Raw genomic sequence first — 10,751 nt, forward strand, 5'->3', positions numbered from 1 at the left:
GTAACATATAAAGGGGTCTATATACCATTTGCACAACAAACATCTGTGTGAATGAGATTGCAGCATATTATGGCCACTAGATGGAGCCGATGAGCATAGGGATTTTCTTTGTTCCTTGGCTCCATCTAGTGGTTAAAATGTGCTGTGAAACTCATTTGCAGAGGTGTTCGCTGTGCAGTTTTCAAATAGACCCCGTTAGGTTGCAGAGCACTGTTAAAAAAAATCTCATACATATATAATACTTTTTTTCTCTGCTAACTGCAGTGTAGACATCACAAGGCCTTCTTCTTTTGCTCCAGCAGTGGCCTTGGGTAGGCCTTCCTGTAGCACTTCCTGCGTACCGTTTATTAGAGTCAAGTAGTATACCGTTTATTAAGGTGCCCACACACCTTGCGATAATCGTACGATAATCACGGGAAATCCCGCGATCGTATGATTATCGCAAGGTGTGTGGAAGGCGTGCGACCTCTGCTACTGTAAGGTCCCACGACTTTTATCTTAGGAACATTTCGAAAACCCGCCGAGAATCGTATGATTGTCGGCGGGTGTGGCATGTTCGTAAGATAAATGTCGCACGGGCCGGTGTGCGCAAGCGCACACTGCCCTTTCAGCATTGTGGTCATCGGAAGCCCGCCCCTCAGGCAGATCGTACGTTTTTTTAATTACCTTACAACCATCGCAAGACAAAAGTCTTGCAATGGTTGTAGGGTGTGTGCCCAGCACTAGAGTAGTACACTGAGTCTAGATTGTGTGATGATACTGCCTCAGCTGGGGGGGTCCATGACTTCCAGGGCTCAGAGCAAGTGGTTTGAATTACCTTGGCCATCATTCAGTTCAGAAGCCTGAGGACATCTAGTGGCAGAAAATAATTATTGTGGAGGACAGATTGAAGGTCAATATTTAAGAAGAAGTTGCCTTTTTTTACTTTAATTATCCTACAATTCTTTTCTCCCCTAAATTTCAACTTTAACAGTTCCCATCCGGAACATGTGATAGGTCACTAAGTATTGGAGCAATGACCAGAATGATAGCTCTGAAGCCTACACCTTTAAAAATAAGTCAGCTTCCAATATCCCCATCCCCGCAGGCTCCATTAAGGGACACAGCCTGCCATTGTTGGACTGTGGAGTGCGATAAACAAGCCTATATTGGATGCTGCATACCTGCAGTAGCTGCTGACAGTTTTACAGTGAAGACTGAAATCCCCATCTATTCCCTATAAAACAAGCGGCATAATATCGTGCATTGGTTTGGACACAAGGACAGAAAGGCTGCAGAAATGTGACATCTTGTGAAAGAGATGCTCTGAATGATGGAAGGATCTGCAATGCCGTTCCCCTCTAAAATATGACGGGAATTATTCCCTCTCCGGCTGTCTTATCAGGCGAATGCAGATAGCCCAGTTCTCTGTCTCCCAGACACACTCCCTGTTACTTCGAACAAAATCTCCTCTTTTTTCCAATACTGTATTCATTGTATTTTCTGCCTGCGCTGCAGTTTTCTCCCCTCCTAATCCTGCAGCTACTGATTATTTTATACCAGGCTTCCAGCGGAGGAAAGTCTATTTCGGAATCAATTAAATGCCGCGTAATTTTATTTCACTTTATTCTGGAAATATCTATAGAAGAAATTCAGCAAAAAAAAAAAAGAAAGAAAGAAAAAAGGGCTTACAGCTCAAATGAAAATCCAAGGTCAACACCGCCCCAAAACTGGTGTTTGAATTTGGGGTATTGATGGGTAGGAGAGAGCATCAAAGAGCTAGCTAGAAAGCTTACAAAGCTGGAATACCCATCTGTGTAGGGTTGGCCATTAAAGAATCCCTCCAGCATTATTTTTTTGCATTTGTTTTTTAATTATATTAAACCCCTTCCTTGGTCAAAAGGAGGTCAAGCACTAATCATCCCTCTTTATCTATGTCCTGCACTGCTGGTCTCTTCCTGGTTGAATGAAGGTCAGCATCATTCAACCCACTTCCTGTGAGCCCAGGCTGTCATGGACACACCCCCTGAAAGTGTGTTATCAGGCAGTCTTGGTTTACACTGTTTTGGGGCTTAATCTGACCATCCAATTCTTTACTTTTGGCCAATCCCTGCTGACATGAAATTCGCACCCTGTCAGCACCCCACATTCAACAAAAGTTGATTTTACCTTACCTGAGTAAGCATCTGGGTAAGAAAAACACAGACTACTGTCTGCAGGGAAACAATTTCCTTTACCTCTTGGCGCTAATCGCTGCCAGCTGAACAATCCACTTGCTGTTGCATACTCAAAGTTTTCAACAGCACAGTTTTAACTTGGGGGGCTGCTCATCCAAGGCTCTGGGGCTTCCACCACGAACATAGAAAATAAAAGGGAACAGAGCGCCACCTCCGTGTGTAAAATCGTTTATTAAAGGAGAACTATGAGGTGAGATGATTTCCACTCATCCTCATAGTTCGAGCCGACGTGTGACAATGAAACTGTCACACGTCGGCTCAATACATCGGAAAGTGAGCAAACTCACTTCTCGAACATGTCCCTGCAGAAAGCCGACTGTCAGTCACGGCTCCCTGCAGGGATTCCTCCCCTCCCCGATCCTCCAGCGCTGACTGGCGGAACGGACAGGGGAGAGGGCGGGTACAGCTGGCTCTGCCTCTAGATAGGCAGAGCCAGCTGTCAATCACGCAGCTGGGTGGATCTCGAAAGTAATGTCGGGATCCGTCCTGGCTGCGGCGGTCTCAGTATATCGCGATAAACTGAGCTTTCGGTCACGGGAGGACGCTAGTTTATGTCCTCATGTGACCCTTAGGAGAACTATGGGAAAAAACACTTACCCCATAGTTCTCTTTTAAGATAAATAAAACAAGGGATATATATACTCACAAACAAAAGTTTTTATCACACTTTAACAACAAACATGTTGCATCTCTGCAGTTTCGGACCATCTCCTGTTGCATGTCTACAGTCCTTGACCGTCTCATGTAGCAAACCCAGGGGGACACACTTGCGCATACTCCAGGGGCTACACTGCATCAGAACAATACAGAGACTATTTTAATGTTAGAACTATTACAGTTTATCAACGCAGGCTGCAATACAATCCCGACCTCTCAGACAATGACAGTCACATCATGAATATTTACTGTTATGAAGCACATTTTAGTACTCCGTGGCCGCGCATGCACACAGACTGTTAGTGTCACTCTTCATCTTCACAAAAAAAAAAAATGATAAGAAAATCAGCAGCAAGCCGTCACAAAAGGGTAAGTGTTCCCTCTGTCTTTAAAATACCTAATGAGAATAAAACCTAATAAATGACGGACGTGGAAACGGTTCGTTTACATTGAATTTTTTCTTTTACAAATGCCGAGATTTAGCGGCCAGTGATTTGCTGAACCAGTAATGACTATCTTGCAGCTATTATCGCTCCGGTAATTGAGTATAATTTAGCCAGACACCAAAACAAACAGAGCACCAGATCCATACAATTTATTTCATGCCCGCACCCCACGGGCACGGTGAGAGCAAGGATTTTTATGACATTCATGGAAGTGAAAATCGCTCCCAACGTCTCATATTAAAATTCAGTTATCACCTCTAGGTTAAGTGAATGTCAGAACGGGTCATTTTAAGCGGGAAAGGCTTGCGCTTCCAGATGGCTAAATGCTTCAACCTCCTGGCACATTAACTGTATGGTACCATTTGACCCTGCGACGCATGATCGAGCACCTTCCGCTAATGTTTTCTTTTAGTAGAATAAAAGGTCCGCGCTGAATATCGTTAATGTTTGGTTTTTAAAGGGAAATGGGTCCCAGTCAGCTTTGCAGATTTGTAGAGCGGACTCAAGTAATTTAAAGCAATACTCCGTTTATATTTTGTAACCCTTGCAGGGCTAGTGATGCTACCCCTGCAAGGGTCAAGGGCCCATTCTCACCACGCACAGCGTCTGGTATGTGTTGCACCGGAACAGTGCAGATGCTCCGATCCCAGCACATTGCGCTGTTCTTTTTTTTGGGGGGGTAGAACTTTATTGAAATGTCACAGCATGGTGGTGAACCAATCCCATATGTGACAAGGCAAATTGCCTTGTTTTGCATTGGGGCTGCGCTGAAAACAGTGACGTGCCGTGCCTTCTGTGCTGGGTGAGGCATTCCCCAGCCCGTTGAAGCACCGCCCCCATCTCACCGAAAGCTCCGCCCCAGCTCGGTAACCAAGCTGTGTGGGGAGGCGGAAGGGAGGAGACAGGGAGGAGCCTCCCTGTCCCTCACTTGCTCGTCACTGGTGAGGCATCGAGATCAATGTCCTCACTGGTTTTCTTTTTTTTAATGGACAGCTTGGACCAATGGCGCTTTGCCATTGGTCCAAGCCATCCACAGAGCTCATGCCTCTAACACACACAGTAGAGGCTGTGACAGCTCTTGCCTCACCAAGTTAGGTTACACAAGCAGTGGGGAAGCCCGATGCTGTGTAACCTAACTACCTGTCAAAAGCCGGATGCAGCGCCGCCTGTAATTAACAGGCAGCGCTCCGTCCATGACAGGTTACACAACAGCGAGGCTTTCCCTGCTCTGTAACCTGTAACAAGCCGCTCTGAATGGAGAAAAAGCTGTCAGCTTCAGACTTGAAGCTGACACCTTTTTTCTTCATAATACTAGATGAGGCTCAGCCTCACCTGCCTGCCCTGACCGCACGTCCCTGGCTGGAAACAACGGCCAGCGCAGCCCCAAAGCATCTGGTGTAAATGGGCCCTAAGGGCTTGTTTTGGTCTCGGGAGGAAAATAACAAAGTGATACTCACCCGATCCTCTGAACTGGCAAGCTCTGATAGTGCTACCTCCAGCTTGTCTCTGCCACCGCTGTAGTGATATGTCCCTCGGCATCCTCACATCCTATACACCTGTATATAACGTGATGACTCACAGGACCTTAGACTGCTTCAGCGGAGGAGGAGAGAAGCTCCGGGGTCTGGTCTAAGAGCAAACAGGCTCGGAGGATCAAGGGAGCATAACTTTATTATTTTCTTCTCTAGACCAAAACAAACACTTAACTCTTGCAGTGCGGGGGTAGGTAGGTTAAAAAAATGATTCCCAGACTTCTTTTAAAAATACTTTTATGTTCAAATGTATCCTGTCTGTGCTGAGCAATTAACAGTGGAAAACGAGCCATTATAGTGCCTTTTAATATATCCGGGCTCCATAGAAGAAAGCAATAGGGGGACAGGAGAACTATTCTGACTCCTGTTGTTGTGATGGCAATCCCTTCCTGTGACCTCTATACCTGGCCTGTATGTAGCAGATACAATCACTGCAATCAAACTCAGCAAATACTTTGTATCTATGATGATGATCTTTATTGCATGCAGCAGAGTTCTGGCAAACACTATGATGTGGTAGATAGTTGTATTTGAAGGTCAAAATGAATATTTCTCTCCTCACCTCATGTATATGTCTGGCAGAAACTCACACTGAAGAAGGAGGAAACTACATCATCCAAAGGGGGAGGATACACAGAGAAAGAATTGTAACTAACACAATGACCACAAGGTGGCAGCATAACAGAATGATAACTATGGCAATACACAATGACAAATACCAATGCATCGGCAGCGCCCATACGACTGCTGGAGGCAGCACAAGAACTCAGCACTGCAAATAATTAATCATAATGGCTGCATCCACACTGAATCTAAAGTTCTGTGTGGATGCAGCAAAACGATGCAGCAAAAATATGTTAGTTTAATTAGAGGATCTCTGTCAGTTCAGTTTCTCATTCTTGGTGGCATATTGCCATTCATGTATGGTTAAAGTCAACCTTTAAGTAACCTTGTAAGTCATCTCAAATATAAACTCCATACCTATCACAAAAAATAACAACAATAATAAATACTTATTAAATAAATATATTTAAAAAAAGCTCCACCTTTTAATATTATTTAAGCACCCTTTATGCGTCAGTCAACAACCTAGCCTAGGCTGAGATGATATCATCAGTCTGCTGCAGGTAGGACAAAACATTTCTTCAATCTCCTCTCCCCCAGTGATCAGACTACAAAATTGTAACTTTGTAGCAAGCCACAATGTGAAAGGCTGCAGTAAGGTCTGATCTGTGTCAGACATTAGTGACTAAAGAAAAACTACACAAGAACCAGGTTTGTGTTACATCTAAGAAGACTTGCCAGTCCAGAAAGTAAATGGGGAGCTGAACAAAGATAGCACCGTTACACTTGCACATTACTGAGCATGCATACACCTAATATTAAATCCTGTATCAGATCACGTGTTTTACTCACTATAAGCTTATTCAACAGGGTTATTCACAAAAGGGTGAAGAGTTTGGAGAAGGCAGGAGAAGTAAACAATCTAGGACAACGTAGCTGATTTGGAAAAATTCTCCAATTCAGCTCACTGTCCAGTTCAGCTATGTTGTCCTAGATTGTTCACTTCTCCTGCCTTCTCCAAACCATTCACCCTTTTGTGAATAGCCCTGTAAGTTTATTGTGAGTGAAATGCGTCAGTTGGAGGGGTTCAGGTGGTCAGATCCATTAATAAAAGTAAATTGTGGCTTTTCACTCTGGAGTGCGGCTACTCAACTCCCGTGATGGACTGCAATCTCAATACAAATTTGTAAACTAAGAGTGTAATTGTAGTCCATCACAGGAGTGAGCTTGGAGAGTCGGATACTTTACAACACACACATGGGTACCATGGGGAACAAAAGTAGCCACCCTCCAGAAGAAAGGTCAGTGTCAGCACCAATTCAGAGATGATTTGAGGATCTGCAGCCGAGTGATACACAAATAAGATACATTTTTGTTTATAGTTAAGGTACTTGAATGCATTTTGAAGAGATAACTCCTGAGTTTAGTGTCACTTAAAGCTCTCAAATGTTTTCCATAATGAATCTGGATCAAATATACATCGCCCAGCAAAGTATTTCTTTACACTTTTATCCAAACAATTACAGTCATCATTTTACCAAACAGCTCCAACTTTCTCAGCTCTTCTTCCCTGAACATCCTGCCCAGTACAAGATCACATGGGAGAGCACAGTCGCCATCAGCCATCCATCTACTAGCTTAGAGTGGCGTTTGTCAACCTTCTTTTAGTCACGGCACCCTTTAAAAGTATGAAAATCTCCAGGCGCACCAGTCTAAAATGTCATGTATTTTAAGGGTGACCCAACACAAAAACACACAAAAAAGTGGGTTTCCCCCTTCACATCGAAGTGAAAATCAAGCCCCACCCCCACATCAGAGCCTTTGCATCAGTAGCCCCCTTCACATCAAGAGCTCCACTTTCATATCAGAGTCCCTCCTTGCACATCAGAGTTCCCCTTTTACATAAGGAGCCTCTTCACATCACAGTACCACTACAAAAAAATTTTTAGGCACCACTGAGGAGGAGGTCAGGACAGGAGGCCACGGCAATCTGGTTGAGAAAGGCTGGCTTACACAAGGGAGGAGCAGGATGCATGGAGGAGAAGACTGTCTTGCCTTGCTGTGTCTGTGTTTGTGGAAGCAGACAGATTACTAGCACACACAAGAGTGGCTCCATAGGACCCTGCAAGGGAAAAAAGACACCCTAAAACAGGTTATCAGTGCAAGTGCTCAGGGACCAGCTGATTCTACAGAAACCTAAAACTTTTAAACATGAAGGAGCAGCATCCATTGTAAGTGATTTCATCAGCATTTGATATAGCTTTAAAACTTGTTGACTTTAATATCACTATAACTCTTAGTTTACTAACTTAGATAATTTTTCTAACCATTAATAAAGTAGAACTGAAGCCAAAACAGTTTTTTAAATCATTTTGGATAGAGTGGGGAGGGATTAGAACATCTCTTAGGTTTATCTTGCTTTCTGTGTCCCCATAGAGATGTCACCAGGGCTGCTTACAGATGTCACCAGGGCTGCTTACAGATGTCACCAGGGCTGCTTACAGATGTCTCCAGGGCTGCGTACAGATGGCACCAGGGCAGCGTACAGATGTCACCGGGGCTGCGTACATATGTGACTAGGCCTGCATACGATCTCACCAGGGCTGCGCACAGGTCTTACCAGGGCTGTGTTTGTGTCTCTCCAGGGCTCTGAGGGAGGGTGCTAGGCCCTCCAGGTGGCTGCCGGGCTGAATGGTGAATGGGTGGGTGTCGGGCTCATGCCGCCTCCAGGACTGTACAAGCGGGTATGGGGCTATTCTTTGCTGTGCCAAAGCCGGGAAATAAGAGGAGGCAATGTACTGGACAGGCACTGTCAAAGACAGCTGCCTGAAGTCCCCAGCAAGCTGACATCAAGCATGGGACCTCCGGCAGCCAAAACTATTTAAATCAGCTTTATGTATCGGGGCATTTTCACGAGTAGAAGTATTCATGAAAATGCCCTGTATTGGCCCCGATACCGATACTAGTATCGGGACATCCCTAGTGCAAAATGTGAATAAAAGCCTTTATCTCCTCTGTAAATGGCATGGTAACTTTTATTGCCATTTTAAACAAGCCAAAATATAGAATACAATGGAAATGGTTTTGTACAGTAAATTGTTATGTTTTCTACAGTAACATAAATTTTTTGAAAACTAACATGTTTCGTTATGTTTTTCTACTTATGGATTCCATAAAAAAAAAATTGCAAGACAATATCACCGAAAACTAGCATTGTTTGTCCTGATTAGATTGTAAGCTCTCAAAGGGAAGGCCCTCCTTACCATCTTGACTTGTATTATAACTGCAATGTCTTCCTTATAGTGTGAAGCGCTGAGTAAACTGTTGGCGCTATATAAATCCTGTATATTATAATAAAAGAAAGGATAAACTTGTATGTAATACTTTATTATCTCAAGTAATCATAATATTTTTTTTACGTTTAGGGCTCAAATCTAAAAATCTCCCGGAAAGCACAGACAAGGGGACAGTTTTGCAGGCTGAAACTGGGACAGGAAGCGGCTGCTGTGCTCTGTTGTCAAGGCAACAGGAGAAGTGACAGCTCGTCCTGTTCGTGGAACTAGAGAATGTGTGCCGAGTTTCCGGGGGAAGGGAAAGGTAGTGCACCCATTGAGGATACCAGGAGACAGCGTGACTGGGAGGTCACAGGTGAGGAGAGAGTGCGAGGGATAGTTGAGTGACAGAGAGGACACACTGAGGAGAGACAGAATGTCTGCTGAGTGAAGGGGAGAGAATGCTGAGAGACATCAAGAGGCCTGTGTTAGGGACTGCTAAGAGATAGAGAGAGACACCAGAGAGTGCTACTAATAGAAGCTGCTAAATGTGAAATAGAGGGAACTCTGAAAGAGAGAGGGAGACACAGAGAAAGAGACTGCTACGTGACAGCTAAAGAGAAAGAAAGAGAGACTAGAGTGACAGCAACCTCTATCCCTTTAGGGCAGGGGTGGGCAACTCAGGCCATCCAGCTGTGCTTTAACTACAAATACCATCATGCTGCTGCCTCTGGAAGTCATGCCTGTGGCTGTCAGTCTTGCAATGGCTCATGGGACTTGTAGTTCCACCACAGCTGCAGAGCTGGAATCGCCCACCCCTGCTTTAGAGAAAGGGTCACATGTTATTAGGAGGTGTCTGATATTTTACATCCAGTGGGGGGGGGTGGGGAACAGCTAAATTTTTTGGGTCACCAGAGGACACAGTATATGTCCTCCTGTGACCCTGAAGAGAACTATGGGCAAAAAAGGTTGCCCCATAGGTCTGCTTTTAAAAATCATATTTATTATTATACTGACAGGCCAATAGAAATGTGGGAAGAAGGGACGGACTGGGGAAGCTCCAACACTACACTGAACTGTAGAAGCTTTGTCTGTCAGTCTGTCCATCATTCTGACCAAGCAAATAATTGTTTTTTAATATTTCACTGATGATATTTTTTCTATATTTTGTTATAAAATATGATATAGAGCAGCGGTCGCCAACCTTTCGGACCTCACGGACCACTAAATTTATAATTCTAAATCCCGAGGACCACTAATATGAATTTGTTTAAAATCTATATTCTAATATTTTTTGTTTCCTATTGATGGTGTTTCACCAGTCAGCATGACCGGACTATGGCCTTGCAATTTATGTAAAAATATTTTTGGGACAGATAGAGCTTTCTTTTGAAGGTATATAATCACCACTGAGGGGGGGGCTGTTATTTTTTTTACTATATAATGAAAAACGTACCATAAATGTAAAAAAAAACAACACAAAGTTTCCCTATGTTATGTTATAAAACATTTATTTTTACCCATATTTTGAGTCAAATATAAAAGACGGGGTCACGTCGGGTAAATAGACACCAAACATGTCAAGCCTTAAAATTGCGTGCGCCCGCAAAAAACGCCCATAGGCGACGATTAAAACGCTTTTATTGCTCATCAGTTTAGTGTTATCAGTGATTAATGGCTCTAAAATTATTGCTCTCACTCCGTTTGCGGCGATATGTAACATGTGCGGCACTTTATGGAGAAAACAGGGGTCTCCAAGACCCCTAATGTCACCTAGGGACCCCCAGAGAAGCTAATGAAGCAGAGATCTGCTTCATCAGCTTCTGTAGCTGGAGAGTGACACTGAATGCAGGAAGTGATTGCAGTCATTTTTTGAGCTGAAGGGACCTTACAAACCTTTTTTTTATGCAGATGTTCTAAGTCAGGACAGCATATTTAGTTTAGTTAACAAGCTTTATTAGCTATAATTTACATTTTGCTTAAAGCCAAGTTTAAAGAAGAACTCTGGGCAAAACTTTTATTAACCCTTACAGTGGACTACCCCCACATTGCAACGGTTAATGG

At 43.8% G+C, this 10,751-nt stretch overlaps 1 protein-coding gene across 1 annotated transcript in view; it reads left to right on the forward strand.

Moving 5' to 3' along the window:
* Nucleotides 1-8,991: 8,991 nt before the first annotated feature.
* AGK (acylglycerol kinase) overlaps nucleotides 8,992-10,751 on the forward strand; it is a 56,227-nt gene continuing 54,467 nt past the window's right edge. The window contains exon 1 of the mRNA XM_018563945.1: nucleotides 8,992-9,063. The gene's annotated coding sequence lies outside the window, so the exon portion shown is untranslated. The remainder of the gene's footprint in view (nucleotides 9,064-10,751) is intronic.

Source organism: Nanorana parkeri, unplaced genomic scaffold, assembly GCF_000935625.1.
Source record: "Nanorana parkeri isolate BGI_ZX_2015 unplaced genomic scaffold, ASM93562v1 scaffold712, whole genome shotgun sequence".
In the NCBI taxonomy this organism is placed as follows: domain Eukaryota; kingdom Metazoa; phylum Chordata; class Amphibia; order Anura; family Dicroglossidae; genus Nanorana; species Nanorana parkeri.